The sequence below is a fragment of the Mustela nigripes genome, chromosome 10, assembly GCF_022355385.1.
Source record: "Mustela nigripes isolate SB6536 chromosome 10, MUSNIG.SB6536, whole genome shotgun sequence".
Classification (NCBI taxonomy): Eukaryota; Metazoa; Chordata; class Mammalia; order Carnivora; family Mustelidae; genus Mustela; species Mustela nigripes.
Genome location: NC_081566.1, coordinates 47,134,027 through 47,160,031, shown reverse-complemented (window position 1 = coordinate 47,160,031; position 26,005 = coordinate 47,134,027). Strand labels below are relative to the sequence as shown.

Below are 26,005 nucleotides of genomic sequence, written 5' to 3'. Positions count from 1 at the left end.
TCAATCCCAGGATCCTGGGATCATGACCTGAGCTGAAGGCAGAGGCTTTAACCCACTGAGCCACCCAGGCGCCCCTACTTATACTCTTAAATACCTTATAAATACAAAAGAATATAAATCCTGCAGCAACATGAAATGAAATACTCCAGTTAGCTTTGAACAATTGTGGCCAGTTATTTATTTTCATTTGCACATTTTGTCTTATTTATTTATATTTAGAGGAAATTTTCTTTTACTTCAACTCCTCTAAGATTAATTTTATTTATTTTGTTTCATTTGCCAATCACCTATATTTAGAAGGAGGTTCAGACTCAGCTATTCTAAAACTGACTGATATCTTTTAACACAATATCCAACTGAAACAAAGCAATCAATAATTTTTCCTCCTGCATTAAAGAGCAGAGATTTCTTTTGATGTGATACTGTTGCTAGAGAAAGAAAGTGATCAACTATTGAGCATTACTAGAACGACCAACTAGTTTTAACACCGATGAGAGTTACTCTCATCCCTCAACTTTGCAACTATTTTCATTCATTGTTAGAGTCACATGTTTGAATTTATTATTACCCATCTTTAGAGATTATAAGTCTTGGCTCATGTTTTGTTTTGTTTTGTTTTACAAAGCATGGTATTTAATCCCAATAACTATTAAGAAGCAATGATGCAAACCAAGTTATTAGCTTTTCTTTTTTTTTTAAGGATTTTATTTATTTGTTTGACAGACAGAGATCACAAGTAGGCAGAGAGGCAGGCAGGGAGAGAGGAGGAAGCAGGCTCCCTGCTCAGCAGAGAGCCCGACGCGGGGCTAGATTCCAGGACCCTGGGATCATGACCTGAGCCGAAGGCAGAGGCTTTAACCCACTGAGCCACCCAGGTGCCCCCAAGTTATTAGCTTTTTTAAAGACTTACATTTACTTCTTGTAAAAGATGGTGTTTCTTACCAATAAATATGCACGAATCATTTTTAGGATAATGTTCTCTCTAGTCAATAGCTTGGAATAAAAGTAGAATATATTTCTGAAATTAGAGAAGGGTAAAGATAATAAAACTTTTCAACCAGTAGAGTGGATTAGCTGTCTTCTGAAGACAAGTGCAAAAAGAATCCACTCTACAGAGTGATTGTTTATTTATTTTTGTACTTCCCTGCTAACCTAGCCTGCCACCTCTTATAGAGTAGGTACTGTGTGTGTGTGTGTGTCCATGTACAACTGAGTTGGCTTCCACTGGAAATATAAGCAAAGTCTTATAATAGTGACAAGACATGAGAAGACAATTTTATTTTATTTTACTTATTTATTTATTTGAGAGAGACAGCATGAGCAGAGAGGAAGGGTAGAGGGAAAGGGGGAAGCAGACTCCCCACTGAGCTAGGAGCCTCACACTGAGCTCAGTCCCAGGACCCCGATATCACGACCTGAACCTAAGTCAGATGCATAAGCAACTGAGCCACCCAGATGCCCTGACATGAGAAAACAATTTCTTAAAAACATTTACATGGCTAAGCTAGATGATCCAGATAAAGGAAAGGCTGATCATATAGAGACCACTTATGAATTAGGAACGTTAGACCTACTTTAAATTTGTTTTCGTAGAAGTTAAGCACCTCTTACAGGTTTATTTTTGAAGGTAAGACAGTAGTTAAAGATGGCACTCACAAATATGTTCACATATTAATTAACCTACCACATGACTATGTGAACACAAGTTGTACTAAACAAAACTTGTAATTATGATGCTTGTAATTATTATCTGAAGTAGCATCTAAGTTGCAGCCAAACATTCCCACTCAATTTAGAAAGTATGAGGGAATATACTCACTGGCTCCCAATGATAAGATTCTCCTGGAAGAAGAGAAGAAAACCTACTTTCAAGCTTTCTGTGGAAGGAACTTTTAAATTTTAAGTGATTATAGTTGACTCATCATAAAATGCTGAAACTGTCTTAAAAGCGTTCCAACGGGAATTTAGGCTGAATCTAACATGGAAGGAGACATGGAAAACATTGCAAACATGACAGCTTGGTGCCAGGTATCTGGTCCATGAGGAGAAAGTAGACAACAAAGAAGAAATATTTGAGATTAAAGTGGGTTTTTATTGCTGTTGTTCATCATCAATTGTATGAATAAGTTTCATCTATAGGTTTGGCTTCAGACTAAAAGCTTCCTGGGAGGTCTGGTGTTTTATAGTCATTCCATTCCTAGGGAGGATGCTGTGGTTCTTCAGCAGATACCCTATTCACCGCATCATAAGCACAACTGAGCTCCAGATGGAAAATAGACCGTACTTACTCACCAACCAACTAGGAGATTAAACAAGCTACCCGGTGTCTCCAGGAGGACAAGGAGCCAAAAGGCATATTTATCACAGAGAAGTCCTGCTTTGAAACAAGATTTTCTTCTTCGTGACCAAATAGTCAATTAGTAAGTGACTGGGAGGAGCTGGGAGTGCTGGGAGCTGCATGATGATGTCACCTCGCGGTGACTTGGGTCCATTGCAATGTGCAGAATGATTGAAAGTTGAGCGCAGATTTCTCAGAAAAAAAGTTTGGTTTTTGGACCTAGATAGAGCTAGCTGTATGCATACAAGAAGGGAACAGTCCTCTACTTAATCCCCTTGAGAAACACCAAAAAATTCCACTAACTCCTCTCTACAATACCGATCACACCTGCAAAGGGAACTTTCAGATTTTCACCTGCTTATTACTAATAAGCAGAAGCTTCCATTAAATAGAGAAACATAGAAGTCTTTAGACTCCTAAAACATTTATTAATTCATTTATTGAGTTGTCCAATATTTTTAATGCCTACGATTCTAGGTTCAGGGAGTAAAGAGGGCAATAAAGTCCCTGCGCTCATGGAACTTCTATACTACTGAGGCAAGAGACAACAATCAAACATATCAAATGTCAGTGGTTGATATGCATAAATTAAAAAAAAAAACACACAGAATAAGAGTGACCATGGCGGCTCTGAGGGAGAACCCCATTTTATATTGCCTGGCTAAGGAGGACCTCTCAGAAAAGCGGACCTTGGAGATCTGAAGGAGGGAGGGAGGGAGGCATACAAACACATCTGGGGAGAGAGCTATCCAGACGAGGGGACAAGAAAGGCCAAGCCCGCAAGGCAGGGCAATGCTTGGCATGTTCTATATACAGGAAGTTGCTTGGTGTGGAGGCACTGGGCATGGGGAGGAGAGGGGGAAAGATAGATCACAAAGGTGTTGGGAGGTCTAAGGGAAATCAGAAAGATGATAGAGAACTTTTAAGGCCTTGGGGCACCTGGGTGGCTCAGCGGGTTAAAGCCTCTGTCTTCCGCTCAGGTCATGATCCCAGAGTCCTGGGATCGAGTCCCGCATCGGGCTCTCTGCTCGGCGGGGAGCCTGCTTCCTCCTCTCTCTCTCTGCCTGCCTCACTGCCTACTTGTGATCTCTGGCTGTCAAATAAATAAATAGATAAATCTTTTCTAAAAAGACTTTTAAGGCCACAATAAGGATTTTAGCATTTACCTGCAATGGAAAGCCATTTAATGGTTTGAGCAGAGGAATGCAATGCCTTTTTAAAAGTGTCACTATGGCAGCTGCGTGGCAAAGAGATGGAGTGGGTGGAAGCAGGTGACTGAAGAGACGTAACAATAGTCAAAGGGAGGCATGATCCTGGCTGTGGAGTATAGAGAGCAGTTGAGGTGATAAGCAGTTGTATTTAGGATATATTTTCCAAACAGTCACATAGATTTTTTTTAGAGAGTGTGGAAGAATCAATGATGAATGCAGTGTTTTTGGTCTGAGCAACTGAAACGAGCTGCCAGTCCCGTGGGAAAACTGGGGAGCAGATAGTGTTGGGATCGTGAGAGAAGCGTGGAATTAAGAGCAGTTTTGAACAGGTCACATTTGAGATGCCTGTTAAACACCAGAATGGAAAAATCAAGGAGCCAATTGCATGTATGGGGTTCCAGAAGGAGGTCAAAGATGAACATATAAACCTGGAAATCATCAGTTACCTGGTGATATGTAAAGCTACGGGATTGGATAAGGTTAACACGGAAAATGTATACAGAGGTGAGGTTCTCATCCTGAGACAAGATAAGAGTTTGGGACAGAAGGAGGAACCGACAAGGTGGGTTAGTCAGCCAGAAGGATAAACAAGATTGCATGGTATCCTAGAAGCCAAATAAAGTATTTTTAAAAAGGAAGGAGCAGCTGTCAATCCTGCTGACTGGTCAGGAAGTTGGAAACCAAGAATGTAAGGTTTGATTTGTCCAGTAAATTATTAATAAACTTGAAAAAGGAAGTTTCTGCAGAGAGGTGGAGAAAATAGGATTAGAATAGGTCAAGGAAAATTGGAGGAGAAAAATCAGAGACAGAGATTGTGAACAACTCCTGTTCAAGTTTAACTGACAAAAGCTGAGGAGAAATGAGATGATGTCATTGGAGGATGGTATGGGGATTCAACAAAGGGTTTACTAAACTGAAAATTGTTCCAGCAATATTTTTTTCTTGGTAGGTATCCAATGGTGGGGGGGGGGGGGGGGGGAAGAGACAATTGTAGGAGCTGTGTCCTTTAGAGTATGGGAGGGGTGAGACCCAGTGGGCAATTAGAGATGGCAATTGCTTTAGATAAGAAGCCTGGGTGTAGTTCTTAATTGTATTAATTGATCAAATTAGCCAGCTCTTTGAGTACTGATGATAAAGTTTTATTGAATATTTACAGTGTACCAGCACTGTTTTAATCACTTGACATATGCTGTGTCTCATCCTCAAAACAGCTCTACGAAATTGACCCCACAATTTATTCATTTATTTAATCATTGAACAAATATTTAATAAGAGCCTGCTTCCAAGCATTACACTAGCTGTTGGAGAATAAAAAGTGAACAATAAAATCATCAGGTAACAGTTGTGACCTATTCATGATATACGAAGTTTTTTGCTATTAACTCCATATATCATCTCATTTACTTCTCTCACCAACACTTGGAGGTTGGTATTATTGTCCACATTGAATAGACTGAAGTTTAGATGTTAAATAACCTCTAAGAGAACACATCCGCAATGCGTACTCAGACTGTGTGACTGCGCGATGCTTCCAGCATGTTCCCTGCCCCATACTATACTCGATGCTCCTTTACATGTGCGATACTAAACTAGACAAAAATTATGGGAAGAATGAAAACATAATACAAAAAGAATTGCCATGTGCCCGCTACAAGAAAATGGGGTACTGGATCAGAGAATAATGGAGTAATGGGGTTGGAAAAATCTATAAAAAGGAGTTGCCAGGAAAAGCTGCTCACCAAGGAAGTCACATTTCAGCTGAAACTGCAGGGATAAGAAATACTGGATGAGGGTGCAGAGAAACTTCTAGTTTGAGGGATGAGTCACAAGGGCAAAGGCCCTGAGGCAGGAGAGTTTTTACACACTCAAGGAACCAAAATAAAATCAATGTGACTGGAGCAAAATGGAAGAATGTGAGAGTAACTTGAGATGAATAGAAAGACCAGGGCGGGCTCTGATTCTCTGATTACACAGGGTCCTGAAGACGCAAAATAGGAGTTTAAATTGCATTCTAAGTTTGAGAGGTCACTGAAACTTTTTAAGCAGGAGAGGACATACCAGGTCTATATTTAAGTGCAACTCTTGTGCCATGTAGCAGATGAATGAGAAATACTGGTGAGGAGGGACGAGGTGCAGCCGTGGAAGCAGGGAGACCGGTGGGCAGGCTGGGTAGTAGTGACCCAGAAGCAAGAGAATGGTGAAGAATGGACATGGAAGAAAGTAGCAGGAGCTGAGAAACAGCTCGGTGATGGCATTTCTAGAACTCAGTGATGAGATGGATTCGATGAGGAGGAGGAATGACTCCTGGGTCTTTGGCTTGAGCACCTGGGTAGATGGTGAGACTTACTGCGTTTCCACTGGTTGAGATGGGGAAACTTAAGGGCTAGGACAGGGGACATGTGTGGGAAGAATCAAGAAATGTCTTTTGGGTAAATTCTGCTAGAAATATTAGACTACTGAATGTTGGGGTTGAGTGGAGAACTCTGGGCTATAGACATAAACTGGGGAGACACAGTGTGAAGATGATATTTAAAGTTATGGGGATGGGGCCGCCTGGGTGGCTCAGTGGGGTAAAACCTCTGTCTACAGCTCAGGTCATGATCCCAGGGTCCTGGGATCAAGCCCTGCATCGGACTCTCTGCTCAGCAGGGAGCCTGCTTCCCTTCCTCTCTCTCTGCCTACTTGTGATCTGTGGCTGTCAAATAAATAAATAAATAAATAAAATCTTCAAAATAAAATAAAATAAAGTTATGGGTATGGATGAAATTACCTAGGGGGAGTACAGGGGAGTGAGAGAGGCAGAGAAGAGAAGGGATGAGAAAAAGATTAATTTAACAAGAGTCACAAAAGCCTATTAGTATGCTGATAGAAATGATCCTGTAGAGAGGAGTATTATAGATAATATTCAGAGGAGAACAGTGTGAGAATTCCTGGAGAAAGCAAGGGAAGATGTGGGCCATACTCCAAATGGCAATGATAGCCATTAATTTAAGAGGGACACTACCGGGGCACCTGGGTGGCTCAGTTGGTTAAGCAACTGTCTTCAGCTCAGGTCAGGATCCTGGAGTCCCAAGATCGAGTCCTGCATCGGGCTCCCAGCTGCATGGGGAGTCTGCTTCTCCCTCTGACCTTCTCACCTCTTATGCTCTCTCTCACTGTCTCTCTCTCTAATAAATAAATAAAATCTTTAAAAAAATAATTCAGGGACACCTGGGTGGCTCAGTTGGTTGAGCAGCTGCCTTCGGCTCAGGTCATGATCCCAGGGTCCTGGGATCGAGTCCCACATCAGGCTCCTTGCTCGGCAAGGGAGCTTGCTTCTCCCTCTGCCTCTGCCTGCCTCTTTGTCTGCCTGTGCTCTCTCGCTCTCTCTCCCTCTGTCTCTGGTAAATAAATAAATAAAAATCTTTAAATAAATAAATAATTCAAAAATATAAAAATAAATTAAAAAACAAAAAAGAGGGACACTACCTCTTCATTATAAGGGGAAGTAGAAAACAAGTCCAAGTGTGGGTTGGTTTGAGGGTTGGTTTGTTCATTTGATGATGGGAATGAAGACATTTGCTGATTGAAAACAAAGCCGAAGCCTGAGCCCAGGCCTATCAACACTAAAGCCATTGACAAAAGAGCCTCTTTTAAAAACTGCTTGCGGGGGCACCTGGGTGGCTCAGTGGGTTAAAGCCTCTGCCTTTGGCTCAGGTCATGATCCCAGAGTCCTGGGATCGAGCCCTCCATCAGGCTCTCTGCTCAATGGGGAGCCTGTCTCTCTTTCTCTCTCTTCCTACTTGTGATCTCGGTCTGTCAAATAAATAAATAAAATCTTACAAAAAAGGAAAGAAAGAAAGTACTGCTTTCGGTTGCTGAGCAAGGTTGCAGCCAAACCTGCCTTGCTAAGGACATTCTGCCTGTAGCTCCCTCCTAACAGGATCAGGGCGCAGATATTTTAGCGAAGGGCCAAAAGGAGAAAAATGACTTTCCTCATTCTGAGCAAAACATCAAACAGGCAGATTCCCCTCCTGCTGAGAGTAGGAGTAGGATCTGTTCCATTGGGGTCTCTTTTTCTTACCTCCGTCCTGTGACTCATTCAACATCTAAGGATTTGACAATTCTGGCTTTCAGCCTCATACCAGGGACTGCTGCTCATATCAAAATGAAAAGCTGTGTCGGACAACAACCTTTCCAAAAGACCAGTCACCGAGCTGTCTTCCCTCCCTTGACCTTTCTGTGCTATTTTTCTTGCCTGGTCCTCACTGTTCTTGCCAAGCCATTAAATCTTTTGTCTTCCCCCTGTTTTCATCCCTTCTCTTTGCTACCCGCCTTCTCTACCCTTCCTAGTCAACAAGTACTCTCCTTGCCACAACTCTCAGTTAGAGTCCTGAGTCCCACGAGTCGGCAGATGCCACCCTGCTCTCCAGAGTGGTCTCTATTGCGGTCACAGAAAAGCTTTAATTTTTTTTTTAAAGATTTTATTTATTTATTTGACAGAGAGAGATCACAGTAGACAGAGAGGCAGGCAGAGAGAGAGAGGAGGAAGCAGGCTCCCTGCTGAGCAGAGATCCCGATGCGGGACTCGATCCCAGGACCCTGAGATCATGACCTGAGCCGAAGGCAGCGGCTTAACCCACTGAGCCACCCAGGCGCCCAGAAAAGCTTTAAATTAAAATTCTAACTGCTCGACCGAATTCTGCTTGCAACTCCACATAAATGTGGTCTCCCTCCCTGCAAACAATGCCAGGAATGACATTTTCATCTTCCGGTTTACACCCACCCCTCCCTCGCACGACTCCCGGCGCATCCTGGGCTCCTATCTCTCATCTCTCGTTTTGCTCAGGCCGGTCCACCCACTCCCCATCATTCTCCACAGCGATCCTGTCAAAAAATCAATTTGCTGCTTCCTCCGCTATTAAAGTGGCTGATGCAGCCGTTCTTCCCTTTTATGGAAGAGAAATGAGGGTGGAAATAAGCTCTCCTCTGTTGATCCCTAACAGAGGCATGACTGAATTTCTAATACAAGTACTGTGTCATTTTAGATAATTTACAGAGACTGCTGCGCTTTAATCAAATCTCATTAAAATGGAAATGTTCATTATCATTCAAGAGCACTTGCTGAATTGTACTAGTTTGTTCACTCAGAGTGCTCACTTCTAGGGTAACGGGACTATAATAAATGCTATGGAAGGAGAAGCCTTGCCTGTGTCCAGAACAAGACCCGGAACAAAGAGATCTGGAAATTAAAAAAAAAAAAAAAAAAAAAAAAAAAAAGATTAAGACCTGTAAGACCTGTAGGGAACTCTGAGTCTCTGATATTAAATCAGCTTAATTAGGGCTGGAGCTGCTATGTATTCAGTCCACCTGGAGAAAGGGAGAGTAAAGATATGGCAAATTTTTATAAATTATACCCCAAAAGTTGAAATGCAGGCTTGCCCCTTGAAAACACGTACACCGTAAGGTTAACTAACCGTTAAAAGTGGAAGTTTTTCCAAAAGGTAGCACCACAACTCTTCTAAGTAACAACGTATAAGGAAGAGGCTGAAGATTCTCTAATGACACGAACAAGGGGGAGGCGTGCTTGGGACCCTCACAGCACCGACAACTGTGGCATTGATAACTGTGCCCCTCGATCCAAAGAAAAGAATTCGAAAGGAGGAGGCGCTAGAGGTATTGCGTCCTTGTTCACAGTGCCACACTCTGACTGCCAAGGCTCATCCAAAGAAATTCAAGCCTCCGGCTTCCAGCTGCAAACTCTCTCGATAGATCATCGATTCAAACTGGTGACTGACTTTAAATTTATGTTGTGCTATAACATCCGATTGACTAAAAAGTCATAAAAATGCCCCAAAGAATTCCTGTATATTTTTACTCACATGCTATGTTAGGATGCTTTTTTTTTTTTTTCTTCAAAGATTTTATTTATTTATCTGACAGAGATCACAAGTAGGCAGAGAGGCAGGCAGAGAGAGGAGGAAGCAGGCTCCCCACTGAGCAAAGAGCCTGATGCGGGGCTCGATTCCAGGACCCTGAGATCATGACCTGAGCCCCCGAGCCAAAGGCAGAAGCTTTAACCCACTGAGCCACCCAGGCACGCCCTATGTTAGGATTCTATTTGCTTTATCCTCTCTCTCTTTCTTTCTCTCCATCACCTCTCTTTGTGTCTCTGTGAATTTTTTTGTGAATTATTTGATTATAGGTTGCAGACATAATGCGCATTTGCCCCTAAAGCCATGATACATGTGTATTTCTTATCTAGCTGTGGTACAGTTCTCAAAATCACGAAATGAATATTGATTCAATATTATCACCTGTCCTATAGACCTTATTCAGATTTTACCCAATTATCCCAGTAAAGTCCTGTAAAACAACCACAAAAATCACAAATCAAGCGTCAGTTTCATTGCCATGTCACTTTAGCTTCCTCTTATCTGGAACTGAGCCTCAGTCTTTCATGACAGTGACATTTAAGTAGAATACATCACTTATTTAATAAAATGCACCTCAATTTGGGTTAGTCTGATGTTCCCTTATGATTAGATTAACTTTATGCATTTTTGTCAGGAACTGCACAGTGATATTTTTATCTTCTTAGTGAATGTATCAGGAGGCACTTATGTCAATTTGCCCTGTTATTGGAGATATTAACTTTAATCACTGCATTAAGGTATTTTCTGCAGGGTTTCTCCACTACAAAGTTATCATTTTTCCTTTTAGAATAATAAGTAATATTAATTATTCCATCATTCCATCATCATTTATCAGGTGGCTTAGGGAGACCTTTTCCTGTGATTTTTTTTTAACATAGCATTTATTTAACACTAGTATGATAGTACTAGTAACTCGTACAGTAGGTCATGATGTATATACAATGGATTATAACTTTTTGCTATTGTTATTTATTTTGGTGTTCAAATTGAGACAGATTTAGCCACAAACTAATGATCCTTTAAAAATTCGGATTTCTGGCTTTTACTGGGAAATCAGTGCTCTGGGCGAAATTACGTCAATAATTCCATGAATCAGGGTAGCTGAGCAAAATCTAAGCATGTCTGCCTTCTCTAATTTTTAGATCCTCCTCCTGGATGATTTGACTCATTTATATTACTTAACCCAGCATTTATTTTTCTGACTATTATAGAAAGGGTTTTCCTAAACTGATGCGAATCTTTTTTATTTCGATTTTAACCTCTTCAAAGAAACTGGCTATTTCCCACATAAGCTGACTATAACAAGAGCACAACCTAACCACACAGGTTGTAGTTTCTCCATTTTCCTAACAGTTACTTTTTACAGAAAATTATTAAATTGGCAGTCCGGGGTCTACCTAAATCTTGCTTGGATTTTAGTTGTTGCTATCCATTCTCCCAGGATCTGTTTAGACCTGGACACCAACAGGAGTGTGTCTCTGACCTTCAAAGTAGAGAACAAGTTCCAGAGCAGCCACTGAGGGCTCTGGTTGGTTTTCTGTCCCATCAGAATCTCATCAGACCATCCTGGCACCACTTCTATCCCCAAATAAGCAAAAGTATGTTACAGCGTAAATACATCACAAGAGTAAATACAAAGAGGAGGGTTTATGGAGTGCTAACACAGGTAGAAATGATGATGTGCATGGAGATGATTGTTGCCCAAGTGAGCAACTTGTGGAAAAAAAGATTAGAGAAGAAAAGCATGGACGACGGAAGAGGAGCAATGACTTCTGATCGAAAACTAGAGAGGAGAAAAACAAAAACAAAAAGCCTTGAGAGGTAAAGATAAATGCCAAGCCAAACCAAACAAACCAACCTGTGCAGGTTTCTTCTTGTGATAGAACTTGTATCTAAATGGTTTATGACCCAACATTGCTTTCTTTAACAGTTCAGTTTAAGATAAAGTGGTCCTGAACCAAGCTTCATGGGAAGCTCCAGTTGAAAGTGTCATAAAGTAAAAGTTGTTTACAAGCCTGGTATCATTTAGTAGTTAATCCATTCAAACTGTCTTTTTAAGAATTGTAAATGAATGCAATTACAATTAAGGTCTACACTATGATTCATACCTGTCAAATAAACTTGATTTTCCAAAATCATAGAAAATGTTGGAGAATTTTGAAATGTGTAATCAAATAGCCTTTGAATGCTGTAGAGATGAGAGATTATAAATTTATGGAGCTATGAACCAGGATGTTAAAACTTATCTCATAGACAGTTTGAGCTTAAGGTAATATTGTTAATGTAGAATTTGTAGCTTGCGTGAAATATTACTAACTTACAAGTTTTTGCACACATTTTAGAATTATGGTTGCTCTAAGAAGTCAACTGTCGTTTATGGAGTAGAGACCACAAAAAAGAACATAGAAAAACCCAAGCTAAAGCAACAAAATAGAGCAAGATTTTTTTTTTCCCTTAGGAAATAACAAGCATACACATTCTCAGATATCTTAAAGCAAATGAGCTAAATTGACTTTAGACAATAATGATTCTTCAAGGGAATTGGTTGTGAAAGAAAGCTGAGCAGAGGAGAACCTCGGAAGATGCCTGAAAACTCTCTCCCCTGAGAACTAGGAGATGGTGTTTCTACCACCGGTTCTCACTTTCATGTGCACATGGGATCCCTTGGGGGATGGGGCTGGGACTATCATGGCCTAGAACCTAATTCGATGAAGCTGGGTATGGTTGGACTTCAGGGCTTTGTAAATCTCTTTGAAAGTCATTTAAACTCTTAAATAGTTTTAGGGTAGGTGGGGAAGTTGGAGAAGCTAAGGGGAATTTAAGGGTGTGAGAAAATTTCAGCTTAAACAACTAATCACCAGGTTTGGTCAGTTTATAGAACGAAGTTACTTCATTTAAAATTATTCAAGGAACTCAACTATATTAAACAATAAAAGAAAGTTTAAGCACTGAGAAATTTCTGGTTTTAGCTTCAGTTTTTTTCCTGAGCACTTTTCCACTTTCCTAATCCAAGCCTTAAAAAACTATACCATTAGTTTTGTTTTCAAATATAGTACTTTTTTCCTGAATAGCTTGCCAATAAAGACAGTGAACCAGAAGGAAGTCATTTATCAACACCCCAGATGACCTTTAAACATTTGTAAGGCACACAAACATGTTCAATATTGCCTTGCATATTGAGTGATAAAATAACCAAGGTAATCCATAAATAATATACTATACAATTTTATATCATAATTCCCTGGAGCCTGATTCTAAATGTATTTTTAAACCTCTAAATAATGTAGCCCAAGATTGACAAATAGCATTCATTTAATACATTTTTAATATATAAGTCAATCAATAAAACAAAAATAATTTATAAGACTCAAAATTTTAAATGAATTTTAGGACAAAATTATAGTAGTCCATTAAATATGTTTCAAGTGGCTAGTAGACTATCAAATAAAAATAAACAGTTTACCTATTTAAAAAACAGAATAGAGGTATGATTAGAGTAAGGGTAAAACCAAATTATCTACTTCTCTGCCAACGATTAATTATATAATTAAATTTTATCACATGCTTTCAGTCATTAACAAAGCATTCTTCTGATATTCTAATGGACTTTGAAACAAAGTACTATCTATCTGTTAAATTATTCTTGAGGTGGAGAAGCAGGGGTCAGAAACTGGTTATTAGTGATTCAATTGGCGAATTAGATCACTGTAGCAAGAAAATAAGCTGCTTGCTAGAAATAAGGAGGTGACTGATATCAGTTGTTCCGGACACAAAGCAGAGAGAGAGTTATTTGTGTAATAAAATAGGATTGATGGAACACGCTTCTTTAGAATTTACTTGGAGTTCTATCATCAGCAAGGTGACGCGATTTGTCCTATCAAGCCGAAAACAATGAATATGTCCAAAAATTCTTTTGTTACCACTTCTTTTACTCACTATTCACATATTTTTGAAGCTCTTACATGCAAAGGGGGCCCAAGCCAGACGCGGAGCCGCACGCAGCAAGCAGTGCCAAGATCCCTTTTCCTCACAAACACGGCGCAATGTAGACCTGGGGATAGAGGATTAAAGACAAGACATTAGCAGGAAATGATGTGAAAGAAATCGCATAGACGAGGCTAAAGTTGATCAGGAATAGAGTTTAGTTCGTTACAAAAACACACTGGGTGATACCTGGGGGGTCAGTCAGTGAAGCATCTATCTTCAGCTCAGATCATGATCCCGGGGTCCTGGGATGGAGCCCTGCATCAGGCTCTCTGCTCAACGGGGAGTCTGCTTCTCCCACCGACCCCTCCATCTTGTGCTCTAATGAATAAACAAAAATCTTTAAAAAAAAAAAAAAAAAAGTCTCTCTCTTTCTGTCTGTCCCTCTCCATCCCTATGCTCTTGCTCTCTCTCTAAAATAAACAAATCTTAACCAGAAACAAACAAACAAACAAAAAACAAAACTGTAAGAGACTACCTTGATAACACACACACTGAACACCAGTGAAGATCCTAGCTAAGTGCTTCGAATCTTTTCCTCCAGTAATCTCTCCAAAGTTTCCTTAACATTTCTTTTCCCTATTGCCACGTAGTCCAAGTTGGGTGTTTGCCTTCTCAGTATCACAACTAAGCTCCTTCACAGAGTGGTCTCTAAAGTCCAATCTCCCCATCCACAGAGCCCACAGCTCCAGCCTGCCAATAATCCCAGTGTAACCAAAAGACCTGCGTTTTTTCCTTCTCCAGACCACCTGAACTCCCACTTCTCCTTGCCCTTGTAGCCTGCAGAAGGTAGAGCAAGACAGAAAGTGGATTCACCAGTGGCTACTTACAAGAAACTGAGGTCCATTAACCAAGAAGCCGGCTGGGGTGGGAGACAGAACAGCTGACTTCAGGGCAGGCTTGACGTTCAACCTCTGCCTCTCGTTTGCTTGGCCTCCTCTCTGTGTCTCTTCCCTGGCAAAGAAAACAAAAACAAAATAAAAAACCAGCACCATCCTTCCCCCCAGGACACTGAAGAGATTAAGGAAGATAATAGAAGTAGAGCGCTTTAGACCCTTCTAGACAGTGCTCAATAAATGGTAGTGATGATGAGTTAATTTTCACTGTTTAAACCTGCGTCAAGTGGCCTAAATGTATTGTGAGGAAGAGAGAAGGGAAAAGATGAGGCCCCTAAGGTAGGCCTATTCAGAGGGTTCTGATTTTGACTCATCCGCATTCAAACAGGGCAGGAGCTGTCTCTCCCCAGATTCCACCATAATGCCAACACTGAACTGTCGAATGTATTAATTCAAAAACTACTGGTCTAATGAAAAAAAATAGCCCTTGGAGAAATTAGGGCCCTGGTCTGACTCTTGTATTCAAGCAAGTTATTTAACTCCCTCTTGTCCTAGTTTATCTGCTGGTGGGAATTAATAATGCTTGCCTCTGCTTAGCCAAGAGTCATAGGAAAAAAATGAAAAGCATACCTGCCGTAGTAGGAATGGGAACAAAGACATTCAAATTATATTTCATTTTCTTTCTATAAAAATATTATTAAGAAAACAAGTATAATAATACTTCTCATGGGATAACTTTGAGAATTAGAAATAACACATCTAAAACTCCTCTACAGTGACTGACATAAAATAAGAAATTAATAAATTATAGCCTTTTTTTAATTACTATGACTGAGGGACTTTAAAGTCATTTCTTCCTCCCACATGAGGAATATGACAGAACAGCTATGCACACAACTTTCAAGTTCCTTGAAATTAGTAGAAAATGTTCACATCTCAACTTTCAGGAGTCCACCGTGTTCCTGTTTGCTAAATGAGTACACCATGTGCAATGGGAATGAGTCAGCTCTGTCCAACCTTCCTTGGGATGTTATAAAATGTGGCATAATGTTAATTAGCAGCCATCAGTGCTCTTGAAGACTCACACTGATGTGTTTCGTCACAAGTGCGTTACCAAATAAATAGGATGTTTATTTTCATCACCACACCTTCAGAGTCATCTATGGTATAGGAGCCAGCCTGCCAGTAAGCAATTCCCAAAGCAAACGATATGAAGATCTCTTTACAGGTGTTTCATTCAGTCAGCTTAAACATATTACCATGAGTTTAGAGGATCTTTTTGAAAATTCCCCACCTTTGTCATGGAAGTAGGTACTATGGTCTTTATTTGACAGCTTGAAAAACTGAGATGCCATGAGGTGAAGTGCCTTTACCAGGGTCAATGATTAAGACAGAACTATAATCCAAGTTTCTTTCCACTACATGTTGCTATTTTCATATATCTCCAATGCTCCAGGGAAATAAAATGCCTCAAAGCCATTTTTTTTTTTAAATGGCCATAGACAACACATCCAGATGGATGTAATATGGCTGATTTTAGGATCCAGTCTTACTATTAGTAATATATAAGATGAAAATAACTTGCCATCTCCATAGAGTAACCTCCATCACCCCTAAAGATAAGAACTAATCTGTCAGAAAATTGACTCCATTTTAGTACGAAGGCAATATGAAGAGCTTCAAGTAAGAGGTCTGGGTTGTAGGCAAATTCTGGCTCTAATTATCTGGGTGACTTTGAATAAATTCCTTATGTCTCTAGAGTTCCAGTTTTATCATCTATAATATAAGGGTGTTGGGTCAAATGTAGCTGGCAGAAGGTTGAAGTTATTATATTTACTATTCAACAGTTGACTCATCTCTTTAGCAACAGTTTATTAGCATAAACACTGAGCAGTAGCAAGGTAAGAGTGCTAAGACTAAGAAAATTTATGGTGGTGTTCTATACATAAAATATGTAAACTATTTTCATGAGTAAGCTGCAATAAAATATATGGTTGCACCAATGAGTGTCACAGAGCCTTGTCAAAGTTAAAATTAAAGATTAGGACATCTATTCATAGGGCTAATTGAACTGTCCCATCACTGCAATTTTCTTACTGTAAAAATAACAGATTTTCCCTTTTGTGATCAGTACATCCTGTGGATCCTTAAAACTGAGGAGAAGCAGCCTCACCAAGATCATCCCATGCCTTGAAGACACCTCAGTTGTACAGGAAAAGCCAGCTAATCTGACCACTCACTTCAGGAAGACAGAGAATGGGCAGGGGGAGGAGGGCCGTACTGCCTTTCCTCATTTTCCACACAGGGTTCTCAAAATGCACTTTTTATTATTAGTTTTCCTTCTTAAAGACTTTCCTTGAAATGTTTTTAAACCTAATTTTATCTGACCCTTGTTCCAAAATATTGTGGGTTTTTTTTTTCCTTTTGTAATTGCCACTTTTTAAAATATTTTTTAATTTATTTTACATAGAGAGAGATCACATGTAGGCAGAGAGGCAGGCAGAGGAAGGGGGGAAGCAGGCTCCCCCCTGAGCAGAGAGCCCGACACGGGGCTCAATCCCAAGACCCTGAGACCATGACCTGAGCCGAAGGCAGAGGCTTAACCCACTGAGCCACTCAGGCACCCTATGTAATTGCCATTTAAAGTAATCAAAAATTCCTTAGAATAAAAATTTCAACTTTCTATAACTTCTTTTTTCATACTTGCTATTGTTGTTTTATTTATTTTTTAATTTTTTATTATGTTATGTTAGTCACCATAGAGTACTTCAAAGACACCTCCAGATTTAAAGTGAGGGGGTGGAAAACAATCTACCATGCTAATGGCCATCAAAAGAAAGCTGGGGTGGCAATCCTTACATCAGATAAATTAGATCATAAGCCAAAGACTATAATGAGAAATGAGGAAGGACATATATCCTACTCAAAGGGTCCGTCCAACAAGAAGATCTAACAATTTTAAATATTTATGCCCCTAACATAGGAGCAGCCAACTATATAAACCAATTAATACCAAAATTAAAGAAATACATTAACAATAATTCAGTAATAATAGGGGACTTTAACACCCCATTCACTGAAATGGAAAGATCATCCAAGCAAAAGATCAACAAGGAAATAAAGGCTTTAAATAACACACTGGACCAGATGGTTATCACAGATATATTCAGAACATTCCATCCCAAAGCAACTGAATACACATTCTTCTCTAGTGTACATGGAACATTCTCCAGAATAGATCACATCCTGAGTCACAAATCAGGTCTCAACTGGTACCAAAAGATTGGGATGAATTTCCTGCATATTTTCAGACCACAATGCTCTGAAGTTAGAACTCAATCACAAGAGGAAAGTTGGAAAGAACTCAAATACATGGAGGCTAAGGAGCATCCTACTAAAGAATGAATGGGTCAACCAGGAAATTTAAAAAGAATTGAAAAAAATCATGGAAACAAATGAAAATGAAAACACAACTGTTCAAAATCTTTGGGACACAGCAAAGCAGTTCTAAGAAGAAAGTATATAGTGATACAAGCCTTTCTCAAGAAAGAAAAAAGGTCTCAAGTACACAACCCTAAACCTAATGGAGATGGAGAAAGCACAACCAAGAAAGCCTAAACCCAGCAGCAGAAGAGAAATAATAAAGATCAGAGCAGAAATCAATGAAATAGAAACCAAAAGAACAGTAGAACAATCAACAAAACTAGGAGCTGGTTCTTTGAAAGAATTAATCAGGTTGATAAACCCCTGGCCAGACTTATCAAAAAGAAAAGAAAAAGGACCCAAATTAATACAATCATGAATGAAAGAGGAGAGATCACAACCAACACCAAAGAAATACAAACAATCATAAGAACATATTATGAGCAACTATATGCAGCAAATTTGACAAGCTGGAAGAAATGGATGCATTCCTAGAGACATCTAAACTACCAAAACTGAAGCAGGAAGAAATAAAAAACCAGAACAGACCCATAACCAGTAAGGAGATTGAAGCAGTCATCAAAAAATCTCCCAATAAACAAGAGCCCAGGGCCATAGAGCTTCCCAGGGGAATTCTACCAAACATTTAAAGAAGAATTAATACCTATTCTTCTGAAACTGTTCCAAAAAAATAGAAGGAAAACTTCCAAACACATTTTATGAGACCAGCATTACCTTGATCCTGAAACCAGACAAAGACCCCATAAAAAAGGGGAATTACTGACCAATATCCTTGATGAACACAGATGCAAAAATTCTCACCAAAATACTAGCCAATAGGATCCAACAGTACATTAAAAGGCTTATTCACCACGACAAAGTGGGATTTATTCCAGGGCTGCAAGGTTGGTTCAACATCCACAAACCAATCAATGTGATAAATACATTAATAAAAGAAAGAACAAGAACCATATGATACTCTCAATAGATGCTGAAAAAGCATTTGACAAAGTACAGCATCCTTTCTTAATCAAAACTCTTCAAAGTGTAGGGATAGAGGGTACATATCTCAATATCATCAAAGCCATCTATGAAAAACCCACTGCATATATCATTCTCAAGGGGGAACACTCTCAGTTTTTCTGAGAGTTTTTTCCCTAATGTCAGGAACACAGCAGGGATATCCACTATCACCACTGTTATTCAACATAGTACTAGAAGTCCCAGCCTTGGCAATCAGACAACAAAAAGAAATAAAAGACATCCGAATTGGCAAAGAAGAAGTCAAACTCTCTCCCTTTGCAGATGATATGATACTTTATGCAGAAAACCCAAAAGATTTCATTCCAAAACTGCTAGAACTCATACAGGAACTCAGTAAAGTGTCAGGATATAAAATCAATGCTCAGAAATCAGTTGCACTTCTATACACCAATAGCAAGACAGAAGAAAGAGAAATTAAGGAGTCAATCCCATTTATAATTGCACCCAAAACAATAAGATATCCAGAAATAGGGGCGCCTGGCTGGCTCAGTGGGTTAAAGCCTCTGCCTTCAGCTCAGGTCATGATCCCAGGGTCCTGCGACTGAGCCCTGCACAGGTCTCTCTACTCAATGTGGAGCCTGCTTCCTCCTCTCTCTCTGCCAGCCTCTCTTCCTACTGTGATCTCTGTCAAATAAATAAATAAAATCTTGGGGTGGGGGGAAGATACCTAGGAATAAACCTACCCAAAGAGGCAAAGAACCTGTACTCAGAAAACTATACTCATGAAAGAAATTGAGGAAGACACAAAGAAATGGAAAAACTTTCCATGCTCATGGGTTGGAAGAACAAATATTGTGAAATGTCTATAGTGCCTAAAGCAATCTACACATTTAATGCAATCCCTATCAAAATACCATCCTTTTTTTTTTTTTTTCAAAGAAATGGAACAAATAATTCTAAAATTTATATGGAACCAGAAAAGACCTCAAATAGCCAGAGGAATGTTGAAACAGAAAGCCAAAGTTGGTGGCATCACAATTCCAGATTTCAAGCTCTATTACAAAGCTGTAATCATCAAGACAGCATGGTACTGGCACAAAAAGAGAGACATCGATCAGTGAAACAGAATAGAGAGCCCATAAGTAGACCCTCAACTCTATAGTCAACTAATCTTTGACAAAGCAAGAAAGAATGTCCAGTGGAAAAAAGGCAGTCTCTTCAATGTATGGTGTTGGGAAAATTGGACAGCCACATGCAGAAGAATGAAATTGGACCATTTCCTTACATCACACACAAAAATAGACTCAAAATGGATGAAAGACCTCAATGTGAGAAGGAATCCATCAGAATCCTTAAGTAGAACATAGGCAGTAGCCTCTTTGACCTCATCCCTAGTGACTTCTTCCTAGAAACATCGCCAAAGGCAAGGGAAGCAAGGGCAAAAATGAACCATTGGGACTTCATCAAGATCAAAAGCTTTTGCACAGCAAAGGAAACAGTCAACAAAACCAAAAGACAACTGACAGAATGGGAGAAGATACTTGCAAACAACATATTAGATAAAGGGCTAGTATCCAGAATCTATAAAGAACTTATCAAACTGAACACCAAAAGAACAAATAATCCAGTCAAGAAATGGGCAGAGAACATGAACAGACATTTCTGCAAAGAAGACATCCAGATGGCCAACAGACACATGAAAAAGTGCTCCATATCACTCGGCATTAGCGAAATACAAATCAAAACCACAATGGGATACCACCGCACACCAGTCGGAATGGCTAAAATTAACAAGTCAGGAAATGACAGATGTTGGAGAGGATGCAGAGAAAGGGGAACCCTCCTATACTGCTGGTGGGAATGCAAGCTGGTGCAGCCACTCTGGAAAACAGCATGGAAGTTCCTCAGAAAGTTGAAAATAGAGCCACCCTACCACCCAGCAATTGCGCTACTGGGTATTTACCCTGAGGATACAAATGCTGTGATCCGAAGAGGCATGTGCACCTGAATGTTTATAGCAGCAATGTCCACTATAGCCTAACTGTGGAAAGAACCTAGATGTCCAGCAACAGATGAATGGATAAATAAGAGGTGGTATACATACACAATGGAATATTATACAGCCATCAAAAGAAATGAAATCTTACCATTTGCAACAACATAGATGGAACTAGAGGGTATTATGCTGAGCAAAATAAGTCAATCAGAGAAAGATAATTATCATATGATCTCCCTAACATGAGGAATTTGAGAGGCAAAGTGGGAGTCTTAGGGGGTAGGGCAGGAAAAAATGAAACAAGATAGGATAGAGAGGGGGACAAACCATAAGAGACTCTTAATTTTACAAAACAGAGGGTTGCTGGGGGGAGAGGAGGCATAGAGAGGGTGGTTGGGTTATGGACATTGGGGAGGGTATGTGCTATGGTGAGTGCTGTCAAATTTGTAAGCCTGAAAATTCACAGACCTGTACCCCTGGGGCAAATAATACATTATATGTTAAAAGATAATTAATTAAAAAATTGTTCAAAGTATATTATTCCATAATATAGTAAGTATAATATCAAGATTTTCTATGGCCAGCCTAGTTATTTTTTTCCTTTTTATTAACATATAATATATAATTTGTTTCAGGGGTACAGGTCTGCGAATCACCAGTCTTACCCAATTCACAGCACTCACCATAGCAAATACCCTTCCCAATGTCCATCACCTAGCCACCCATCCCTCCAACCCCACTCTACTCCAGCAACCCTCAGTTTGTTTCCTGAGATTAAGAGTTATCACCAGTCTAGTATAAAAGACTCTGTACCACTCTATAAATCAATAAACTTCTGCCTACCAGACCTAATAGGATCATGATATCCACTGACCACAAGAAAAATGTCTTCCATTAGAAATACTCGAAACTTTCCACACAGTAACATAAAGAATTTATGCTGAAAAAATATGCCAATATCTCTTTAACTTTTTCAGGAATATAAAAACCAGGAATGGCATTTTTAAATTCATGCAGTAGTCTCCCTTTTGTTATTGGTTTGTTAATCTTGAATGGCTTACACATCCAAAGTAAAGGTGTCTTTTCTTTTTAAAGATTTATTTATTTATTTATTTATTTATTTATTTATTTATTTGACACAGAGAGAGAGAGAGAGAGAGGGTGCACATGAGCAGGAGCAGGAGAAGAGGGAGAAGTAGTCTCAGTCTCCCCAGTGAGGAAGGAACCTGATTTGGGACTCTATCCCAGGACCCGGGATCTCAGGATTATGACCTGAACCGAAGGCAGCCACTTAACTGACTGAGATACTCAGGCATCCCACAAAGTGAAGGTGTCCTAATGCTGTATAAGTATACCAGGTAATTCTATACACTCCTCAAATCTAAGCTAACATATCTATGCAGATTACTCTTGGATCTACAATTTTACTCATCTCTACTTTTTCTTTGATCTGTCTTCTGAACTCCAGACTTAACATTTTCAGCTGTCGTAGCCAAATGATGTTTCAAATTCAACAGTCATACAATCCTCCCTAATCGTCCAAGAGAGACACTTTAGAGTTATTCCTTCCATGTCCCCAAGTAGTTCGTTGGTTACCAAATTCTTAAAAGCATTCAAATGGTCAGGAGCACCTGAGTGCCTCAGTCGGTTAAGCATCAGACTCTTGATTTCAGCTCAGGTCATGATCTCAAGGTCGTGAACTCATGCATCAGGTTTCATGCTAGGTATGGAGTCTGTTACGATTCTCTCTCTCTCCCCTCTCCCCTCCCCCCCTGCACACTCTTTCTCCCTAAAAACAAATTAAAAATAAAATAAAATTATAAAATAAATAACAGCCCCTGAAACCAAACTGTTACTGCAGTCAGCATAGGAGAGCGGTCCAGTATATGGATTTTGGGGTCAGACAGAGCTGCATTTTAATGACCCCTCTGCCACTGCTCAATCTCTGTAAAGCTCAGTTTTAACCAGACAATGGGGATAAGAAAATGTACCTCCATACGGTTGTGTGAGGATTTATAAATGTAACATGTGCGAAGGAATTAGCATGATCCCCCATTCAAAGTAAGATCATCATCATCTCTCTTTTCTAGACTGTAATAAAGATTACTAGTAGTCTTTCTGCTTTCTCTCCTCTTTTATGCAGTAATTTTGCACTACTCCACAACAAAGACATAATTGCAGCATTCTCTTAATTAAAAGCTTCCTGGTTACCAAAGGAAAACACGACTTTGTATTGGAGGGAAAAAGCTGCCATCACTGCAGTCTAATGGTCATTCTCGGTACCACAAGCAGTGATGAAATCTGACACGTATTCTCTCTTGATGAGATAAAATATGAGGAACTCAACATTGCATGTTTTATATCAGAGCAAAAGAAATGTTTCACTGGAATCTACTCAAGCCTGTAGGTCTAATTTACATATTAAAGGAAATACAAAGTAACAAGCTAAACAACAACAAATCAGACAAACTGAGAAGGTAGAACATGAGTAATTGGGCTGGTCTATTTATCAAGCTAGTGACACAAAAAAAATAAGAGGGAAAGAAGGGACTGTTCTAAATTAAGAGGTCAAGGACCTGCAGATGTGATGATAGTCCTGAATTGTACTCCGGTTTTGCCAAACCAGCTATAAAGATATCCGGGGCACAATTGGAAAATTTTAATATAGGCTGAATAATAGACACTGTTAAGGACTTATTATTAACTTTTAAATATTTGATAGTGTTATTTGTTTACATAGAAATTTTTTTTGGAAATTCTGGCGAGTGAGATTTTTAACTGGAGAACTTGCCATGATTGCTTTTTTCCAAGATTTTATTTATTTATTTGAGAGACAGAGAGAGAGCAGGAGCAGGGAAGAGGAAGACACAGGCTCCCCACAGAGCTGGGAGCCCGATGCGGGGCTCGATCCCAGGACCCTGGGATCATAACCTGAGCCAAAGACAGACGCTTAACCGACTGAGCCACCTAGGTGCCCCCATACTCATTTCTTTTTTTTAATTTAAATGTCATAATCATTTTTGTACTCCCAGCGTGTTTGATAGAGGAAGGGAGAAAGGGAGGGAGGAAGAAAGGAAGTGGGGGAGTGAGGGGGCGTAACTTCACATTATAGGCTTTCCTTTTTATCACTAAGCTGAGGCTTTTTGTTTTTTCCAGCTCTTCATAATTTTATTCCTATCTTACGTAACCACAAAAACATAGGAGACAAATACTTTTTAAATCAGAAATATCAGAATTAGGACATTAAATTCAAGCATTGGGACTTTGAATGCTGAGATGGGGATCAGAGTAGCTCTAAAGAGTAAATAATTTGTGGGGAGGGGGAAATAATCTTTTTTTTTCTCTTTTCCTTTTGTTTTTTAGAATAAAAGAATGCTCTGTGTGGTTTGTGGATTTATGCAAGTCAACTTGGGCATCAGTTTACTATTTTATAAAATGAGGAGGTAATTAAGTGATCACTAAAATTCACTCCAGCTTTAACACTTTACAGTTTTCAAGTTTCTCTATGCCTACATATGAAACATTCATGATGGCATAAAAAATTCATTATAATATTATTTTATGGGTTAAGAAAGGGGGAAATTGAGTGAAAGCGATGCTATTTCTAGAGTCAGAAGGAAAAAACTGGCTTTGAGCTACAGAATTCCTCTTACACCAGAAGAATTCCTAGTAACATTGCCGGTTGTTATCATTGCCTTTTCTCTCTAAGCCCACTCCCAGTTTTTGGCTAATTCGTTCCACCCACTGCTATCATGAAACACTTCCATGGGCCAGTATGGCACCATTAATCTCTAAGACACACAGCTAAGGGGAGACAGCAGAGACTTCTCACAGTGTTTCCTCAGCCTTTATGCAACCAGATATCCAGGGAGCAATGAATTAAGATGTTTACTGTGAAAGATCGGCAATTAAAGTTACTACAGAAACAGAATCATAAACACAGGGAACAAACTGGTGGTTGCTAGAGGGAATGGAGAGGAAGGACGGGTGAGATAGGTGAAGGGGATTAAGAGGTACAAACTCCCAGTTATAAAATAAGTCCCGGAGATGAAAGTACAGCATAGAGAATGTAGCCAATAATATTGTAATAACACTGTCTGGTGACAGATGGTGACTGCGCTTATCATGGTAAGTGCTGAGTAATGTATAGAATTGTTGAAACAATATGTTGGACACTTAAAATTAATATAACATTGTATGTCAATTACACCTCAACCATAAAAAATTAATTTTAAAACTTTTAAGTAATACAAATAAGGTGACTGCAACATAAGTTTGGTCACTGGGTTTTTTATTTGCTTTCTTTAAAGTTGTTTATTTGTTTGTTTGATTTCATATGTCTCAGTTTGGGTCATGCTTCCGGAAAGCAGCTGTTACGCAGAATCTCTGTTCTAGTAAAATGAGGAGGTTTTGGGTAAAATCTTAGTAACGCTGGTATGGTAGGTCTGCAACACAGTAAGATCTGTTCTGATAGATAATACATGATATCTGTACTTTTAAGAATCCCTTGTTGAAAAAAGTCACATTTTTTTCCTTTTAATGGGGAAAAAATGACTAGAGGCTGCAGCAGTCTTTCTCAATGTGTGGTATGAGTAAATTCTGAAACCCTACTCTAGACCTGCTGAGTCAGAATCTTTTGTATGGGACTTGGAAATCCTGGTTTTTACCCATTGCCCAGATGATTCTAAGGTACTGGGTTAAAGACTACCCAAGCACAAGCACACGTTCCTATAGGGATTTCTGAAAGAGGTGGTAAAAAAAAATAACTCTTGTGTTATTAGTTGTTTTTTTTTCTTCATAAAATTGGTTGCTCGATACTAACAAAAATAAATCAAAATGATTTTTCTTTTGTCCTTTGATTCAAGTACTCATAGGTCTTTGGCTTGCCCTGGCCGTATAACTGTAGTACAACATCATCAATAAACAGAAAAATAGAAGATTAACAAGACACCAGCTACTCTATAAAATGGATCTCATTCTCATAGTTCATGTATAAAGTTTTCTTTTTCATCCTTGGGAGCTGTTATTCCTAATACTTGAAAACAATCAGTCATGATCAATGTGATAAAAAATAATTCATATAATTCCACTATGTTGAATCAAGTTTCTGTGATGAATAACAATGCTTTAAGTGCCTGTATTTTATCCGATTTCTATCAAAAGACTATCAAGTATCTTTATCTAACAATATAAATGTATTAATATATTTCTAGGTATCTGGATATATTTAATATTACACAAATAATCAATACATCCATATTTTTACTAAAAATGTCCTTGTTTCCTAATCATGTTTTTAAGCACCCCCCCTTTTTTTA

General features: G+C 39.3%; 1 long non-coding RNA gene across 2 annotated transcripts in view; it reads right to left on the bottom strand.

The window, feature by feature from the left end:
• Positions 1-13,268: 13,268 nt before the first annotated feature.
• Positions 13,269-26,005, bottom strand: part of LOC132026188 (uncharacterized) — a 105,494-nt gene continuing 92,757 nt past the window's right edge. The window contains exons 3-5 of one of the 2 annotated variants that reach the window (XR_009406821.1): positions 14,279-14,402; positions 13,638-13,788; positions 13,269-13,515 (exon numbers count right to left, since the gene is read on the bottom strand). This is a non-coding gene — a long non-coding RNA (uncharacterized LOC132026188). The remainder of the gene's footprint in view (positions 13,516-13,637; positions 13,789-14,278; positions 14,403-26,005) is intronic. The other variant, XR_009406820.1, reaches the window with a different exon arrangement.